At 42.2% G+C, this 17,606-nt stretch overlaps 1 pseudogene; it reads left to right on the forward strand.

The window, feature by feature from the left end:
• LOC129868615 (stAR-related lipid transfer protein 13-like) overlaps positions 1-17,606 on the forward strand; it is a 39,090-nt pseudogene that overhangs the window by 18,417 nt on the left and 3,067 nt on the right.

The raw sequence follows: 17,606 nt of genomic DNA on the forward strand, positions 1-17,606 counted from the left end.
TTTTCAGCAAGGAAACAATGTTTCTGCCTTGTATAAATGCTATATAAACAAATGCAGCTAGCATAAACCGCGATTTAGGCCTACTAAATCTACCTTTTAATGTGTGGTCAACTGTTCCTATAGAGCCACAGTATACAATATTTGTCTCCAGCCAAGCTTCAAAACAATTGATTCAAATTAATTAACTAATTATTATCTTCACTCTAGACTGGGGACTCCATCATAAGGAGACAGTTGTCTACTAGCTGTCTCTTCTTCCTGACCGAGGTGTATAAGGCTTAGGTGAAAGAAAAGCAACATAAAATTGTTTATGCCTAATATGGCAAATATTATTACTTATTTTTTAATTCATTATTGTTAAAATACATTTCAAAGCCATGCATTTGAGATTCCTTGACCTAGTGCACATACATGTCTCTGTCCTCGGTTTGATTGAAGGCCGCAATCAGTGTTTATGACTTGTAACTGAGTGCTTCTAGAAAGAGAGAAGGAAGAACACATGATCAAGATGAGCTAGTTTAAAACAATGAAAGATCGAATTGTTACAAACAAATAATTAATAGGCAACATTTATGAGAACAATACATGCATTTAGTTACCTTATCAAGCTTGAAGAATACACACAAATGTATCACCCCAAAAAATATTGAGTGAGTGGTGCATCACAAATATCTTTCCAGTGTCACGTTCCTGACCTATTTCTGTTAGTTTGTTGTATGTGTTAGTTGGTCAGGACGTGAGTTTGGGTGGGCATTCTATGTTGTCTGTTTCTATGTTGGTTTAGGGTTGCCTGGTATGGCTCTTAATTAGAGGCAGGTGTTTGGCGTTCCTCTAATTGAGAGTCATATTTAGGTAGGTTGTTTCACAGTGTTCGTTGTGGGTGGTTGTCTCCTGTGTCAGTGTTTGTCGCACCATACGGGACTGTTCGGTTTGTTTTGTACATCGTCATTTTGTGTAGTCTATTTTTCCCTGTTCGTGCGTTCTTCGTGTTGAATGTAAGTTCGTCGTCCAGGTCTGTCTACTCCGTTTGTTATTTTGTTAATCATTCAAGTGTATTTCGTTTCGTGTTTTTTCCGTCTTGTTTATTAAAATTATGTATTCACAACCCGCTGCGCCTTGGTTCCATCACTACTCGTCCTTTTCGGTTGAAGAGGAGGAGGACAACCGTTACATCCAGGGTGTTGATGCCTCCTCTTCCCAAAGCAGCCTCTTCCAACACCACGGGTAGGGGGTAGGGTATTCATTTTCAAAAGTGAAAAAGTATATCCCTAAAAATATAAGGCAAATCATTAGTAAGCTTGTGTAAAATCTGATAGCTAATGTTAGGTAGCTAGCTAATCACTAGCTAGCTAGCTAAGCGCATGTCAGTTAGTGGTTTACAGATTGAAACTGGTAACGTTATCAATAAAATGTGTGTCACCCTATGCCATAAAACATGACATTGCTAACTAGTAATCAATTAGCTAACACAATTTCAAAGTCTATTAAGAAGTTGAACAAGTTAGACACTCACCGGACAACTTCGGAAGGTAGCTAGCTACATAGCTTGGTTTCCATTTTCCAACAGATTTTTATTTCCCCCCAGACTACTTGTCAATGGTTACTGGTCTTGGAACTCATGTGTCCGCCAGAAACGGTTTCTGGTAAACTGTTTGCCGCTAGTGCCAATAAATACTGGTTTGCCACAGATTCAAATAGAATCTAGAGAGAGAAAAAAACTCAGCCGAACTAGTTACTAGTGGCAATAAATATTATTGTGGCGAAATGTTTGCCGAAGATTCACCACTAGTGGCAACCTTCTTGCAACATTTTGTGGCACACTATTTCGTTTGCAGCAAATTTGCCACAAACTTGCAAGAAGTTTGCCTCAATTTATTTTTCAGGGTATGCATTGCTGGTAATGATTTTGCATTTAATTAAATTACCCTTACCGTACAATTTCTGCTCCTATGAGGAAATCTAATTCGCATAATACAAAGATCCCCATCAAAATCCGTCTGTTTAAGCTAGAGATATGTTTTTTTGTTGCATGGGCTGCGTCTCAAATTTCCACATCTACTGATGTCGCCCTTCTGCATTTGCAGTGGAAGGTGGCAGAGCTAGAGCGGTGTTTGTCAGACCATGAGACATCCCAAAAATTGGTCTTCTCAGGAAAACATTTAGCTTCCGAACGGTTTGGCCTACAAAATATTATGACCAATATTGAAAGATGAGACTCTCACAAACACTCTAGGATGCCCACATGCCTAACAAGACTCGTCTGAAGTCTTGTTAGGCTTATTATGGAAGTACGGTATTCTTGTATCTCTCAGATATAGGACAGACACTTCAGAACAAACTTTGTTTTGATATTTTTTGGGGGACTATCTGATGTTCCATGTAGTGAATCTGTTATTCAATGCATTTCTATTGGCTAATTGCAGTAATACCAAATAAAATAAAAATCCACATTTTTTATAATATATTTTTTGTTATGTTAACGGGTCTCAAAATTCTAAATCAAATTGCTAAAAAAATCCTTGGTGTGACAAGATTAAAACAATTTAATATGTTATCTTAGAACAGTCATTAACTCGATCATCAGTTGCACAAATCTATGAATAAATTAACTCTGTTGAACAGCATTCTGGTGTATGGGCAAACTATAATTTGAGTTGATAGGATTTCTCTCTTTCTCTCTCTGTGTGTGTGTGTGTGTGTGTGTGTGTGTGTAAGAGCAGTAGAAATACATGACTGAGTTGCCAATTAAATCCCACAATCGCTTAAGCTCTGAGAGTCACTACATGCTATCAGGTTCTCCTCAGAGGAGTAGCTATGAATCCATGTTCCCAGAATACAAATATACTTAACAAAATATAGGACAGCTGGGCATTCTAAAAAATATTGAATTGATAATTTTTTGAGAACATGGCATGTGTGACTAATAAAATAATTCTCAAGATAGCGCATTTCTTATGAAAATATAATGATGTTGTTACATTGATTACCATTAAGCAGCGACATGTTTAAGATAATTTTTGGAAAAATATTGTGAATGTCATAGCTTGTCTTCGACACCAGCATAAATAATGAAGGTGAAGAGGGGCCCTTCGATATGATACGATACAATAATGATGAAAAAATAAGATAGACAAACTTTTTTACTGTCTTCAAGTTCCAACTATTGAAACTTTGAGCTGTATGAGAAAAGTTGAACTGTTGTCTATCTTCAGCAAAAAGTCATGAATCAAGCAAAATTAAGTTAATGGTAGACCTTCTGACTCTTGACATTTTTTGACATATCACTTGGGGAAAAAAATCTAAATAAACCTGTTAGTGAAATGCCTCACACATAGACTCATTTAAATCTGTGGTGCAGCAATTTACATGGTGTGAAATTCACTCTGGGGTGGAGTGATGTAAAAATAGAACAGCCTGGCTACAAGGCCTTCATGTCTGCATAGTCTTGCACTGAATTATGTTCTGTTCCAAAGATAAGTCATGCATTTTGATCCATCAAAGATGTTTGAGCCTCCTTGAATTCCAATTTTGGGGGGTGGGGGATTTGCATATGTGTTTTCATTTACTATCAAGTCCCATCGCATGGGCCCTAAAATAACCCCTTAAAAATATAAATATATACATGAGATGCAAACTGATCTGGAACACAATTACTAAGGGATGCCAGGTATGTATGTGGTCCTTAAAACATACCGGAAATATTACACATTATGCGAGATATGGCGGTGGAAATGCTTTAATGCGCAAATATTGATAGAATAACCCTCACATTGAAGTGTTTTTGGAGTCGCGCGATGATATGCTGTGTGGTCCTCCCACTACGACTTGGGAAAGCATACAGTTTAATAGGCTACAGATGAAATAAGTTATAATGAACTTCACAGGGTGGTGAAAGTGCATGATGATGAGGCTTGATGTTACTTTCCAATAAATGTCGAGGGTCTTATTCTGGTGACATGATGATTGATGCTTGGCTGCTGTTTGACAAATAAAAATGATCTCACTCTTTTGTCCGTAATAAATTCATCATGTAGCAAATACCAGGCCGTATGTCATCATGCACAATTTGATGGAAAAACTTCTCTGGTGGGAAAATGCGCATATTTTATTCATGCAGATTTTTTTAAATATTCACCAGAAAATCTGTTGCCAATTGGATGGAACCTAGCTACTGACATGAAAAACAGAATGATTTGTTTTTGTGAATTCAAATTTTTCTTATCAATACCTACGAGTTGAACTACCTATCTAGCCAACGATATGTCTCTCTTTCAGGTTGTCATTGTTAAGAAATTTGAAACACAAAACAGTTTTTATAGATGGCTAGCTTATTTTGATTGGCACTGCACTTGTAAACAACCCAGAAACATGGATATTTCCCATGTTTATTCATTTGATCACTTTCATTTCCACATAGGAGGCTGTCAACCTTGAACAAATGTGCCTCTATGAGACTGGAGGTCCATTTTCAGTGCAAACAGGTGAGTAGACCTGTATATGTGATCTGTCTCTGTTTTTTGTGTGCAGGCCAGTCAATAGATCCACTGCTATTGTTACATGCATCTGACTTTCACAGTATATCTGAGTTTGCTGGATGGCATTGTACACCGCTCAAAAAAATAAAGGGAACACTAAAATAACACATCCTAGATCTGAATGAATGAAATATTCTTATTAAATACTTTTTTCTTTACATAGTTGAATGTGCTGACAACAAAATCACACAAAAATTATCAATGGAAATCAAATTTATCAACCCATGGAGGTCTGGATTTGGAGTCACACTCAAAATTAAAGTGGAAAACCACACTACAGGCTGATCCAACTTTGATGTAATGTCCTTAAAACAAGTCAAAATGAGGCTCAGTAGTGTGTGTGGCCTCCACGGGCCTGTATGATCTCCCTACAACTCCTGGGCATGCTCCTGATGAGGTGGCGGATGGTCTCCTGAGGGATCTCCTCCCAGACCTGGACTAAAGCATCTGCCAACTCCTGGACAGTCTGTGGTGCAACGTGGCGTTGGCGGATGGAGCGAGACATGATGGCCCAGATGTGCTCAATTGGATTCAGGTCTGGGGAACGGGCGGGCCAGTCCATAACATCAATGCCTTCCTCTTGCAGGAACTGCTGACACACTCCAGCCACATGAGGTCTAGCATTGTCTCGCATTAGGAGGAACCCAAGGCCAACCGCACCAGCACATGGTCTCACAAGGGGTCTGAGGATCTCATCTCGGTACCTAATGGCAGTCAGGCTACCTCTGGCGAGCACATGGAGGGCTGTGCGACCCCCCCCAAAGAAATGCCACCCCACACCATGACTGACCCACCGCCAAACCGGTCATGCTGGAGGATGTTGCAGGCAGCAGAACGTTCTCCACGGCGTCTCCAGACTCTGTCACGTCTGTCACGTGCTCAGTGTGAACCTGCTTTCATCTGGGAAGAGCACAGGGCGCCAGTGGCGAATTTGCCAATCTTGGTGTTCTCTGGCAAATGCCAAACGTCCTGCACGGTGTTGGGCTGTAAGCACAACCCCCACCTGTGGACGTCGGGCCCTCATACCACTCTCATGGAGTCTGTTTTTGACCGTTTGAGCAGACACATGCACATTTGTGGCCTCCTGGAGGTCATTTTGCAGGGCCCTGGCAGTGCTCCTCCTGCTCCTTCTTGCACAAAGGCGGAGGTAGCGGTCCTGCTGCTGGGTTGTTGCCCTCCTACGGCCTCCTCCACGTCTCCTGATGTACTGGCCTGTCTCCTGGTAGCGCCTCCATGCTCTGGACACTACGCTGACAGACACAGAAAACCTTCTTGCCACAGCTCGCATTGATGTGCCATCCTGGATGAGCTGCACTACCTGAGCCACTTGTGTGGGTTGTAGACTCCGTCTCATGCTACCACTAGAGTGAAAGCACCGCCAGCATTCAAACGTGACCAAAACATCAGCCAGGAAGCATAGGAACTGAGAAGTGGTCTGTGGTCACCACCTGCAGAACCACTCCTTTATTGGGGGTGTCTTGCTAATTGCCTATAATTTCCATCTGTTGTCTATTCCATTTGCACAACAGCATGTGAAATGTATTGTCAATCAGTGTTGCTTCCTAAGTGGACGGTTTGATTTCACAGAAGTGTGATTGACTTGGAGTTACATTGTGTTGTTTAAGTGTTCCCTTTATTTTTTTGAGCAGTGTATATTATCATTGTTTTATATTCCATTTTACATGCTCAAGTAAGTCTATATTTACTTTGCACGTATACATAGCACTTGTCAATGTAAATTATCCATGTTAAAAAATGCACTCTAAATGTTGTCTCATCTGATGCAGAGTGAATATTCTGAGGAGGATGACCTGTGTGTCATCAGTGACCGCTGGGCTTTCCAACGAGAGAGTAAGACGTGGTCGCGACTGCGTACCCTTTCCCCGCACATCTCCCCCAGCGTGGAGGTCCTCTCCTCCACCACCCTGCTCCCCATGAGGGCCTCAGCCAGTAGCGAAAGCATCATGAGTGACTTCAGTAACCTGGAGGTCACCTCCACCCACAGCAGTAGCAGCCTGAGTGTGGAGAGTGCCAGAGAAACCACGTCCAGCAGGGGAACCCCCTTCAGTCAGGTCACCAGCACGGCAGAGCCCTACACCCTCACCTCCCACCATGAATCCCGTGGCTCCCAATCTCTCAACGGACCCACCCTGAGCAGTGAGGACCAAACTGCATTTCCCAAAGACCTGTTTACTGTTCCTGTCTGCAGAGAGAAGACCAAGAGATGTTCCAAGACCTTCCTGAGGAGAATGGAGTTGTTCAAGAGAAAAGAGAAAGAGAGGGAAGTAACAGATGGCCAAGTTGTGACCACTCGGCTGCAGCTCCCATTAACCCCTGGCAGTTTGCATTGCACTCCCAATGAAAGTCTACCTGGTTTAAAAAAGAACACTACAGGTAATAGCAGTGTAAATTACAGCGGAAAGGCCCATACGATCTGTCGAATTACAGCCAGTAGGTTCCCAGTTGTGGCCAGAGCTAAGGTGAAGAACAGTTGGCTCTATCTAGAGGACTATGAGATGGGAGGGTGGAAGGGATCTAAACAGGTTAGTCAGAAGAGTGGCTATGGAAATGGAATAGATTGTCTGGTTCATCTGCCAATGGACCACAAGTCAGGAACATTCCCCAAATCCCTATCCATCGAGAGCCTGTGCACTACTTCCAACTTTCACGAGCTGGGTGGATGGCAGATGGAGGACGTCAACCTCTCCTTGGGCAGCAGTCAGGATTCCCAGAACTTCAACATGTTTCCTAGAAGAAGGAACTTGTGTTCCTCCATGGGGAGCATCTAGGACAATATGCCTGAGGCTAGTGGCAGTTCAGATGAGTTGAGAGAAAAGGTATTTGAGCTGGATGATATCCTTCAACATGTCCATGGCCTTCAGCAGAATATAGACCAGTGGTGTCAGGAGCTCAATGACGAGCATGAGGAGGAGGACAATGACGAGACCAGAGAAACAGCATGCTCCTCCAGCCTCCATTTTGAGGAGCAGTCGATGTCAGATGTAGGCACAGTGGCCAGTGACTACGACAGCACAGGAAACTCATTGAATGAGGTGGAGGATGTTGAGATGAGAGAAAGGAGGGACTCAGGAGTGGGCGCTTCCTTAACCAGGCCAAGCAGGTAAACATACACTCAGCTGCCAGTTTATTAGGTACATAGTACCAGGTCAGACCCTGCTTTGCCTCCAAACAGCCTGAATTCTTTGTGGCGTGGAAACGTTGCTCAATTGGTATCAAGGGACCTAACGTGTGCCAGAAAAACATTCCCCATACTACTACACCAGCAGGTTGACACAAGTCAGGATGGGCCATGGACTCATTCTACTTATGCCAAATCCTGACTCAAATCAAATGTTATTTGTCACATGCTTCATAAACAACAGGTGTTTCACTCAGTGAAATGCTTACTTAGAGGCCCTTCCCAACAATGCAGAGAAAAAAGAGAAATAGTAGAAAACATTTAAAAAACTATTTTTAATAGAAATAAATAAATAGAAAAAGTACCCAATTGTCATACTTGAGTAAAAGTAAAGATACCTTCATATAAAAAGATTAAAGTAAAAGTCAACCAGTAAAATTCTACTGGAGTAAAAGTCTTAAAGTATTTGGCTTTAAATATACTAAGTATCAAAAGTAAATGTAATTGCTAAAATATACTTAAGTATCAAAAGTAAAAATAATTTTAAATACCTTATGTTAAGCATACCAGATGGCGCCATTTTCTTGTTTCAATTATTTATGCATAGCCAGGGGCAAGCTCCAATACTCAGACATAATTTACAAAAGAAGCACGAAGAGTGTACAAAACTTTCATCAAGGCAAAGGGTGGTTACTTTTAAGAATCTCAAATATAAAATATATTTTAATTTGTTTAACACTTTTTTAGTTACTACATGATTCCATGTGTTCCATGTGTTATTTCATAGTTTTGATGTCTTCACTATTATTCTACAATGTAGAAAATATTAAAAATAAATAAAAAATATTGATTCAGTAGGTGTATCCAAACTTTTGACTAGTACTGTAAATGTAGTGTCACTGTGGGGACGACGTCCTCAATGCACTGAAGCCGGTGATTGATGTGGTAAACTCCTCAATGCCATCGGATGAATCACGGAACAGTCTGTGCTTGCGAAACAGGGCTGTATCTTAGCATCCGCCTCATTGGACCATTTCTGTATTGAGTGCGTCACTGGCACGCCCTGTTTGAGTTTTTGCTTGTATGTCTGAATCAGGAGGTTAGAGTTATGGTCAGATTTGCCAAATGGAGGTTGAGGGAGAGCTTTGTATGCATCTCTGTGTGTGTAGTAAAGGTAATAGAAATGAGGTAAAACAGATTTCAATTTTCATGCATTAAGGTCACCGGCCGCTAGGAGTGCCGCCTCTGGGTGAGCGTTGTCTTGTTTGCTTATGTTCCTATACAGCTCCTTAAGTGCGGTCTTAGTGCCAGCATCGGTTTGTGGTGATAAATAGACAGCTACGAAAAATATAGATCAAAACTCTCTTGGTAAATAGTGTGGTCGACAGCTTATCATGAGGTATTCTAACATTACAGATCGCACACCAGTTGTTGCTAACAAGGAGACACACACCCCCTCCTCTGAGCTTCCCCGACGCAGCCGTTCTGTCCTGCCAAAGTATAGAAAAGACAGCTAGATTTACACTGAGTGTACAAAACATTAAGGACACCCTCCTAATATTGAGATATTGAGTTGACCCCCCCCACACGATGGACCATTCTTGAAACACACAGGAAATTATTGAGCGTGAAAAAGCCAGCAGCATTGTAGTTTTTGACACAAACTGGTGTTTCCTACCATACCCCGTTGAAAGTCACTTAAATATTTTGTCTTGCCCATTCACCCTCTGAATGGCACACATACACAATCCATGTATCAATTGTCTCAAGGCTTAGAAATCCTTCTTCAACCTGTCTCCTCCCCTTCATCTACACTGATTTGAAGTGAATTTAACAAGTGACATTAATAAGAGATCATAGCTTTCACATGGTTTCACCTGGTTTGTCTATGAAATTGAAAAAGCAGGTGTCCTTAATATACCATGTCCTTGTTCAACCACGACTCTGAGAAACATAGGATTTTACAGTTCTTCAGATCACATTGATAGTCTCGAACGGAGCTCATCCAGTTTATTCTCCAGTGATTGCACATTTGCCAATAGAACGGAGGGTAGAGGTGATTTATCCTCTATCCGATGTAGTCTCACCAGGTCTTCCACACGTCAGCCTCTATAGCGCCGTCTCCTTCGAGTGTCAGGGATTTGGGCCTGGTCCGCGATAATCAATGTCTTTTAACCGACTCATTGAAGTAGAAGTTCTCGTCCAAATAGAGGTTAATGATAGCTGTTCTGATGTCCAGAAGCTGTTTTCGGTCATAGGAAAAGATGGCGGAAACATTATGTACAAAAGAAGTTAAGATAAGCGCAAAACATACTCAAAATTGCACAATTGGTCAGGAGCCTGTAAAATGTCCGTCATTCCCTCCGGTGCCATCAGAATAATGCAACAGGAACCAGGAATCGTCAGACCAGGCAATGTTTTTCCACTCCTCAATTGCCCAGTGTGTCACATCTGCTCCTGCTGCGCTCTCTGGTCTTCGTCCTGTGTCTTCTTGACCTGCACGTACTATCCCTGTACACTCTCTCTCTCTCCCTCTCCCTCTCTGTGTGATTGTGTGGTTGGAGACAGGTGTGCTGGAGTCAGAGTAGATCCCTACCAGTTGCAACTTGTTCCATAATGAAGACCTCTACAAATACTCAGTCCTGCCACTTCCGCTCTGCCAGATTGTAATCTCTGCTCATTACCGCTCTGTCGCTGGCTCCTGTTCCACATCTCACCACCCAACTACCTTGCTCTGGATTTTACTCACCACCACTACCTTGGATTCCCCTCAGGACCTGTTTACCCTGTTCTACTCAGCTAATTCCAACCTCAGTCTCCATGTCTGGTTTTTCTGCAACTCATCCGAGCTTACCCGGATCTGCACTCCATATCTCCCTGTGTAACAATGAATATTTGGTTCATTCATCCCTGTTTCCTCATCTGAGTCTGCTCTTGTGTTCCCCTGTGTCGCTCTGCTTAACACAGTGTTGGTGATCGCGTGCCCAATGGAGCCGCTTCTTCTTGTTTTTAGCTAATACGAGTGGTACCCAGTGTGGTCGTCTGCTGCAATAGCCCATCTATGACCATGACCGACGAGTTGTGCGTTCCGAGATGCAGTTCTACACACCACTGTTGTACTGTATGTTTGTGCAACACCTGTTCGCTTGCACAATTCTTGTCATTCTCCTTCGACCTGTCATCAAGAGCTGCTTTCGCCCACTGGACTGCCGCTGATTGAATGTTTTTTGTTTGTCACACCATTCTCGGTAAAACCTAGACACTGTCATGCGTGAAAAGCTCAGGAGGCTGGATGTTTCTGATATACCGGAACTGGCGCGGCTAGCGCTGATGATCATGCCTCACTCAAAGTCACTTAGGTCACTCATTTTCAATCGAACAGTAACTGAATGCCTCGATGCCTGCTTTATATAGCAAGCCACGACCATGTGACTCACTGTCTGCAGGAGCGAACCATTTTTGTGAACGGGGTGGTGTACCTAATAAACTGGTCACTGAGTGTACATTATTATACACATTATGTTATAAACATGAAGATAACATGTTCAGGTTCATCCATATTTTTACAACATTTTAAATAGCTCTTGAAGTTTAGACAGAGTATAATAGTAAAGACACATGAATGAAACAATTTAACCGTCTCTAAGAAATACCACAAATGGATGCTCATAGCATCTCTATCGATCAACATTCACCTTTATTCCCATTACATTTCCCCTCTCTCTAGGAAGCTACGGTGGTATAGTTTCCAGAACTCTCACAGGCCGAGCCTGACTTCATCCTCCCAGGAGATGAACCGCCAGTCAGCCACTCAGCTCAACCTGCTGCAGAAGTTCTCTCTGCTCCGGCTCACTGCTATCATGGAGAAGTACTGCGAACCCAACAAACATGGCTGGAGCTGGTGAGTGGAGGGCCCTTGGGAACTGGAGAGTGGAGACTGAAATTGAGATAAAGGCCAATACGTAGGGAAGTGCACTCTATTATACTGACCTTTGATATGCATTTAACCAGGGAATGAAAGGTTCATTTCAAGAGATTCATGTTTCCAATTACTCAGAAGCAAGTATTGCTTTGTTTGTGGTCAGGATGTTGCTTTTTAAATTAATTGTATTAATTGTTCCATATGGCAAGGCCTTTGATCAACATGTCTGCAGCTAATGTATAGGATTATAACAGTTACATCTGCTTTTCATAAAGATGGCTGTTAAAAAGTTTGATTTGAACAATTTCACAATCGTCTCTCGTTCAGGCTCTTATTTCCTATTCGGATGACTCATGCTTCTCCAAAATAAATCACATTTTCCTACATAAAGAAACTAGGTAGCCTGGCGGGTAGGAGCGTTGGGCCAGTAACCACAAGGTTACTGGATCGAATCCCTGAGCTGACAAGGTAAAAAATCTGTCATTCTGCCCCTGAACAAGGCACTTAACCCACTGTTCCCCAGTCGGCAGATGATGTGGATGTCGATTAAGGCAGCCACCCACACCTCTGATTCAAATGCGGAAGACACATTTAAGTTGAATGCATTCAGTTGAACAACTGACTAGGTATCCCCCTTTTCTTTGCAATGGCCATTTTAGGACACACTCAGTTGTCAGCAGTGAATTAGCAGGTTTTATTCTCCATACTAAAAGGTTCCAACTTTAATGTATCTCCCCTCTTGTACTGTCACCCAATTAAGCTTCTTCCCTCAGCTGAAAAAGCATTATGTGAATATTCAACAGACAAAATGGAAACCGTTAGACCAAACAGTTTTCATATAAAAAAAGACAGAGGTCCAGGGAAAATATCTAATGTTACCTGTGGTCAGGCACGTGCACAGATAGTCTACCTGTGCTTGAGCACCTGCCCCTTGCCCTCCCACTCACCAAGTGCAGTTTTGGGAGGGAATATAGTTTTTTTTGTATACAGTTTTTGTTGTTATTCTGATCCCACTGCCCGCAAGTCGTTGTCATGTCATCAAGTACGCCACCCCCCCGCCCCGGACCCCGTCAGTTGATTGCGCCTGTTGATCTTGCCCTGGATCTCCCGCATGATCGGTTGCATCTGTTTCCCGGTATACCGGGCGCGCAGGTATCCAAACATGTCTTGAGATGCGTGAGTGTGTGTAGCAAGCTACCTATTTTAAATATCAACAGTACTGCCACAGCTGCAGCAGAACATTTGATTTAACACTTGATAACTTTTGATTTACATCATCATCAATATTCGTTCTGGTTGGCTGATATGTGCAGCAGAGAGAGGCAGAAAGACATAAAGAGGAGCTGCACCTATGACCCAACTCCCTCCTTTCTTCAGTTGGGAGTTGCACATGTGTGTCAGCAGCAGCCACAGCGGTAGTCGACTTTAGCTAACCACCATATACTAAAATATCCACACAGGCTACTAGCCAGCCAGCCATATATCATGAGTTGAAATATTATGAATATTATATTATTAAGTTATTATTTAGGAGCACTGAAGATGAATCACAATCAATAAAAAAGCTATTGAGCTAGCTAACTAGCAGATGTGCATCAGTCATCAACATTTATGATCAGCGATAGCCCACCCTTTTTGCCCGATGTCATTCATGTCTTTAGGAGGCAACTAGCTTGATTACAATTTTGGATTAGGGAGTGGGTTGTTGCGGAAATAAATAGGAATATGCCCCAAAAAAATACATCGCTACAGAGGCTGTTAGTATGCTATGAATTTCGAGATATGAATTATTACATGTATTTCAGCTAACAACCTACATGCTGATATCTACATGAAAAGATTAAATCTAATCCCCCATTTCCTCCGTTTTGGCAGGTAAATTCCTAAGTTTATGAAGAGAAGTAAGGTCCCTGACTACAGGGACAAGCAGGTTTTTGGTGTCCCGCCAATCATCAATGTCCAAAGGAGTGGGCAACCCCTACCCCAGAGCATCCAGCAGGCCATGCGCTACCTCCACAGCCAATGTCTGGAAAAGGTACATTCACTCTCATCCCCTCAAAGTGATCACATGTTCCCTCATGCTACATTGTGTGTATAACCTTATAACTTTAGTATGTGTTCCACTAGATATATTATGTTATTTCCATTGTAGTGAGATTTCATGTACTTGGTGATACATTATATATGATAATGCATTGAAGTTTATGAATTATGCTAATACATCAGTGACATTAATAAAAGTTTTTCTCTACTTTTCCTGTCAAGGTTGGCATTTTCCGTAAGTCTGGGGTGAAGTCTAGGATCCAGACTCTGCGTAAGCTGAATGAAAATTCTCCAGATCATGTGAGCTACCAGGGCCAATCAGCCTACGATGTGGCCGACCTGCTGAAACAGTACTTCAGAGACCTGCCTGAGCCTGTCCTCACCACCAAGCTCACTGATACCTTCCTGCAGATCTACCAGTGTGAGTCAGTGGCTCTAAGTCAGGGAGGGCAACTAGCGGCCTGTGGCCTCCCTCCCTTTTGTAGGCCCGTGGATCAATTTACAAAAGCGGCCCCACCGACCCCCCCCCAAAAAAACGTTACTGTTGAGAGTTAGAATAGTGCAATTTTGAAAGGTAGTTGTGCATCAGTAGTTTTTCTCTTGTTATGTCAGTCACTGAAAGTCACTGGGGACCCTCATGAGGAGTTCACATTTTTTGTAGCCCCAAAGTTGCCCATCCCTGCTCTAAGTGCTCCCCACCCACTCTGGAAAGCACTGAACTCCAGTGTCTACTTACTCCTCAGATTACCCCTCAGCACCTAATTCTCAGATTTAAATCATTGACTAGATCGTCTCCTCTGAGAAGTCAATCAGCTTATTGAGAGGCATAATAATGATACAGTACTCTATGATGTCCCCCAGCTAGGATTTTTCAGCTGCAGTTAGGATTTATAGAGGTTTTACAAACATGGCATTAAGTCATCGTCTAGATTTGATGTCTGGTTGTAATCTATATGGAATGTCTACTGCTATAATTACCAGGTTCATTCAGATGTCATCAGTTTCTTCATTATCATGCTAAGATCTTAAAACTTAATAAAATAAAGGAGAGCTGCACACTAGGATCTCAGATGCAAAAATGTAATGTCCAACGTTTCAACAGACAAGCTGTCTTCATCAGGGTATAATGACAAACACTGCGGGGCGACTCATTTATATAGTGTCAAAAGACACACACAGGTGTCTGTAATCATGACCGGGTGTGGCCTGATATCATTGGTTAATTCTCATATATTAAAATGGCATCTTAAAATGAACAAAACAATTGACGTTCAGACACCAGCTTTAGTCTGTGTTCTCGGTCAAATTACCATCTTACACATCAGAACATCAGAGATTCCAAAGATGGTGATGGTATCTGTCATGTGTATTTTCCAGGTGTCCCTAAGGACATGCGTCTTCAGGCAGCCCAGGCTGCAGTCATCCTGCTGCCTGACGAGAACTGGGAGGTCCTGCAAACCCTGCTCTACTTCCTCAGTGACATCGCTTCTGCTGAGGAGAACCAGATGACAGCTGGGAACCTGGCCGTGTGCCTGGCCCCCTCCATCCTGCACCTCAACGTCTCCAAGAAGGAGGGCACCTCCCCTAGGTATGTACTGGTATGCGTGTGTATCATGGCATGTATTGATTTGTTTTGGCGTGTGCTGCATGGCACTTAATGCCTTTGCAGCTGGATCATTGTTTTTAAATGACTCCCAGAGCTCCCTCTCGTGTATTAGCTTGCACTCCTACATCCATCACCATTAGGGAACCTGAGTGCTTTAGTGGCTCCGCTATACCCATTCTGATTGATGACTCAAGTCAACATTTTGTACAAACAAAACTACCTAGGACTGACAGTGTTGGACCAGTTGTTTTCCTCTGGGTTAAAGAAATGCCCCAACATTCTGCTTATTATCATCCTCATGGATGTGTCATGTCAAAATGGAGCCCAAACAAAACTACAGAGGTCAGACAGTGTTGGACCATTCATTTTCCTCTTGACTATTTCCTCATCACAATGCTGCATATTGACAACATTGTACTGTGATTGAATTTAAAGCTTAGAGGATGACTGTGACGTGTGTTGACAGTGTTCCATCTTTCTGCCAGATTAATCCACCGAAAGGGGGCAGGTGGAAAACCAGACCACAAGGACCTGAGTGAGAACATGGCTGCCAGTCAAGGGCTCAGCCACATGATTGTGGAATGCAAGAAATTATTCCAGGTATTATACAGAATAGTGCATCTACAGTCCTTGAAGTAAATTATCTCTGTTCTGAATAGCATGATCTTTCAGGACAATCAGTCTCTAACAAAAGACCATCCAGCTGCATTGACTATTGTAAAAAAAAAAAAATGTGACTGGTTTATTTTTAAGAACGATTTGTTTTAGAATGACTGAAATAATCATGTTTTCACAGTGTACCGTACATAGAATAAATGTGATATGGAATATGAACTTGATGTACTTTCAGAGGAATTCAGTAGGCTACACTATACATTCATGAAAACCGCTATATACATCTCTCTAATTCATTTAAAAAATAACCCAATTGCCCTCTTATTTGATGTGACAGATCCCTCATGAGATGATGTTGCAGTCGCGGAAGTCCTACGTCGCAGCAGATGCCCAGTCACTCCCTCTCTGCGGCCTGGGCCTGAACATGAAGGGCAATCCTGTGGATTACAGAGCCTACCTGGAGGATAACATCCAAGCTGTACTGAGGGAGGCCATAGCAAAGAGCAAAGGATGGCACAGTGCCCCAGGCCCAGAGAACACAGAGCTGACCTACAAGAAGGTACGGCTCAGTGACTCTGCTGCATGCTGATACTAATGTTGTCTGTTCTCATATAAGAGCAGAATTTACTGCTCAATCATACTAATATTAGTTTTTCCTGCAGGCAGAAGAGCCTCTAGCCTTTTGAGGGTCCTAAGCAAGATTTGGTTGGGGGGGCCCTTCCACCTTATGGGCAAAACATTTTAGTGCATTTCAGTGTTGAAGTTAATTTCCTGCAATTCTACTCATTTTGCCATGGGGTGTAAAGAACATTTTGCAGTTTTAAAACTAATTTCATGCAATTTTACACATTGTCCATGGGCGGAGAGAAAGTGTTGCAGTTTCAAAGGTAATGTCCTGCAATTCTACACATTTTGCCATTGGGTGGTGAGAAATATTTGCAGTTTTTAAGCTAATTTCCTGCAATTCTACACATTTTTCATAAGATATCCGAGTGAGAGTGACTAACAAAATCAATGGGGGCCCCCTGGAGGTCAGGGCTCCTGGGCACATGCCCTGCGTTCCCGGTCGGTAATTTGGTGATGTTTACTATAAGGTTTAGATAGCTGACTAGACTACCTTAGCAATCAAAAAAAATGTAGTTGACATAGGCTAACTGAGTGACCGTCAGTGACTGACATAACGAGTGGAAAACTGCTAATTCACTACCGCATTTCACAATTGCACCTTGCACCTTGTATTCTTCTTTTCTAACTCTTAACAGTAAGTTGAGAACTTGACTGAGTTCCATTAAAAATAGCAACAAATAATAATAATCAGCCCCCTGCACCTCTCTGATTCAGAGAGATTGGGTTAATTGCAGAAGACACATTTCATTTGAAGGCATTCAGTTGTATAACTGACTAGGTATCCCCTTTCCCTTTCCATAATAATAATATTAAATAGATGACTATTTATATATATATATATTTATGACAATTTTTCAACATCACAAAATATATTAAATATTTTATTTCTAAATGTTTTGGGTTGGGGGCCCCCTAGCGATCATTCAATCACAGGAGCATGTTTGCCAATTTTTTTATTTTGACGAGAAATTTTGAGTTTGAATTTTGCCCTACATTGTCACGACAGTATGGCCTTCAATCTTTGTATGACTGGAAAATGAATTTACCATTTGGCATAGCTTCTTTTGCTGTTGGAATGAAGTGAATCCTGTCCACTTTGAAGAGTGAAGGCACGTTAGC

Source organism: Salvelinus fontinalis, chromosome 13 (genome assembly GCF_029448725.1).
Source record: "Salvelinus fontinalis isolate EN_2023a chromosome 13, ASM2944872v1, whole genome shotgun sequence".
NCBI lineage: Eukaryota > Metazoa > Chordata > Actinopteri > Salmoniformes > Salmonidae > Salvelinus > Salvelinus fontinalis.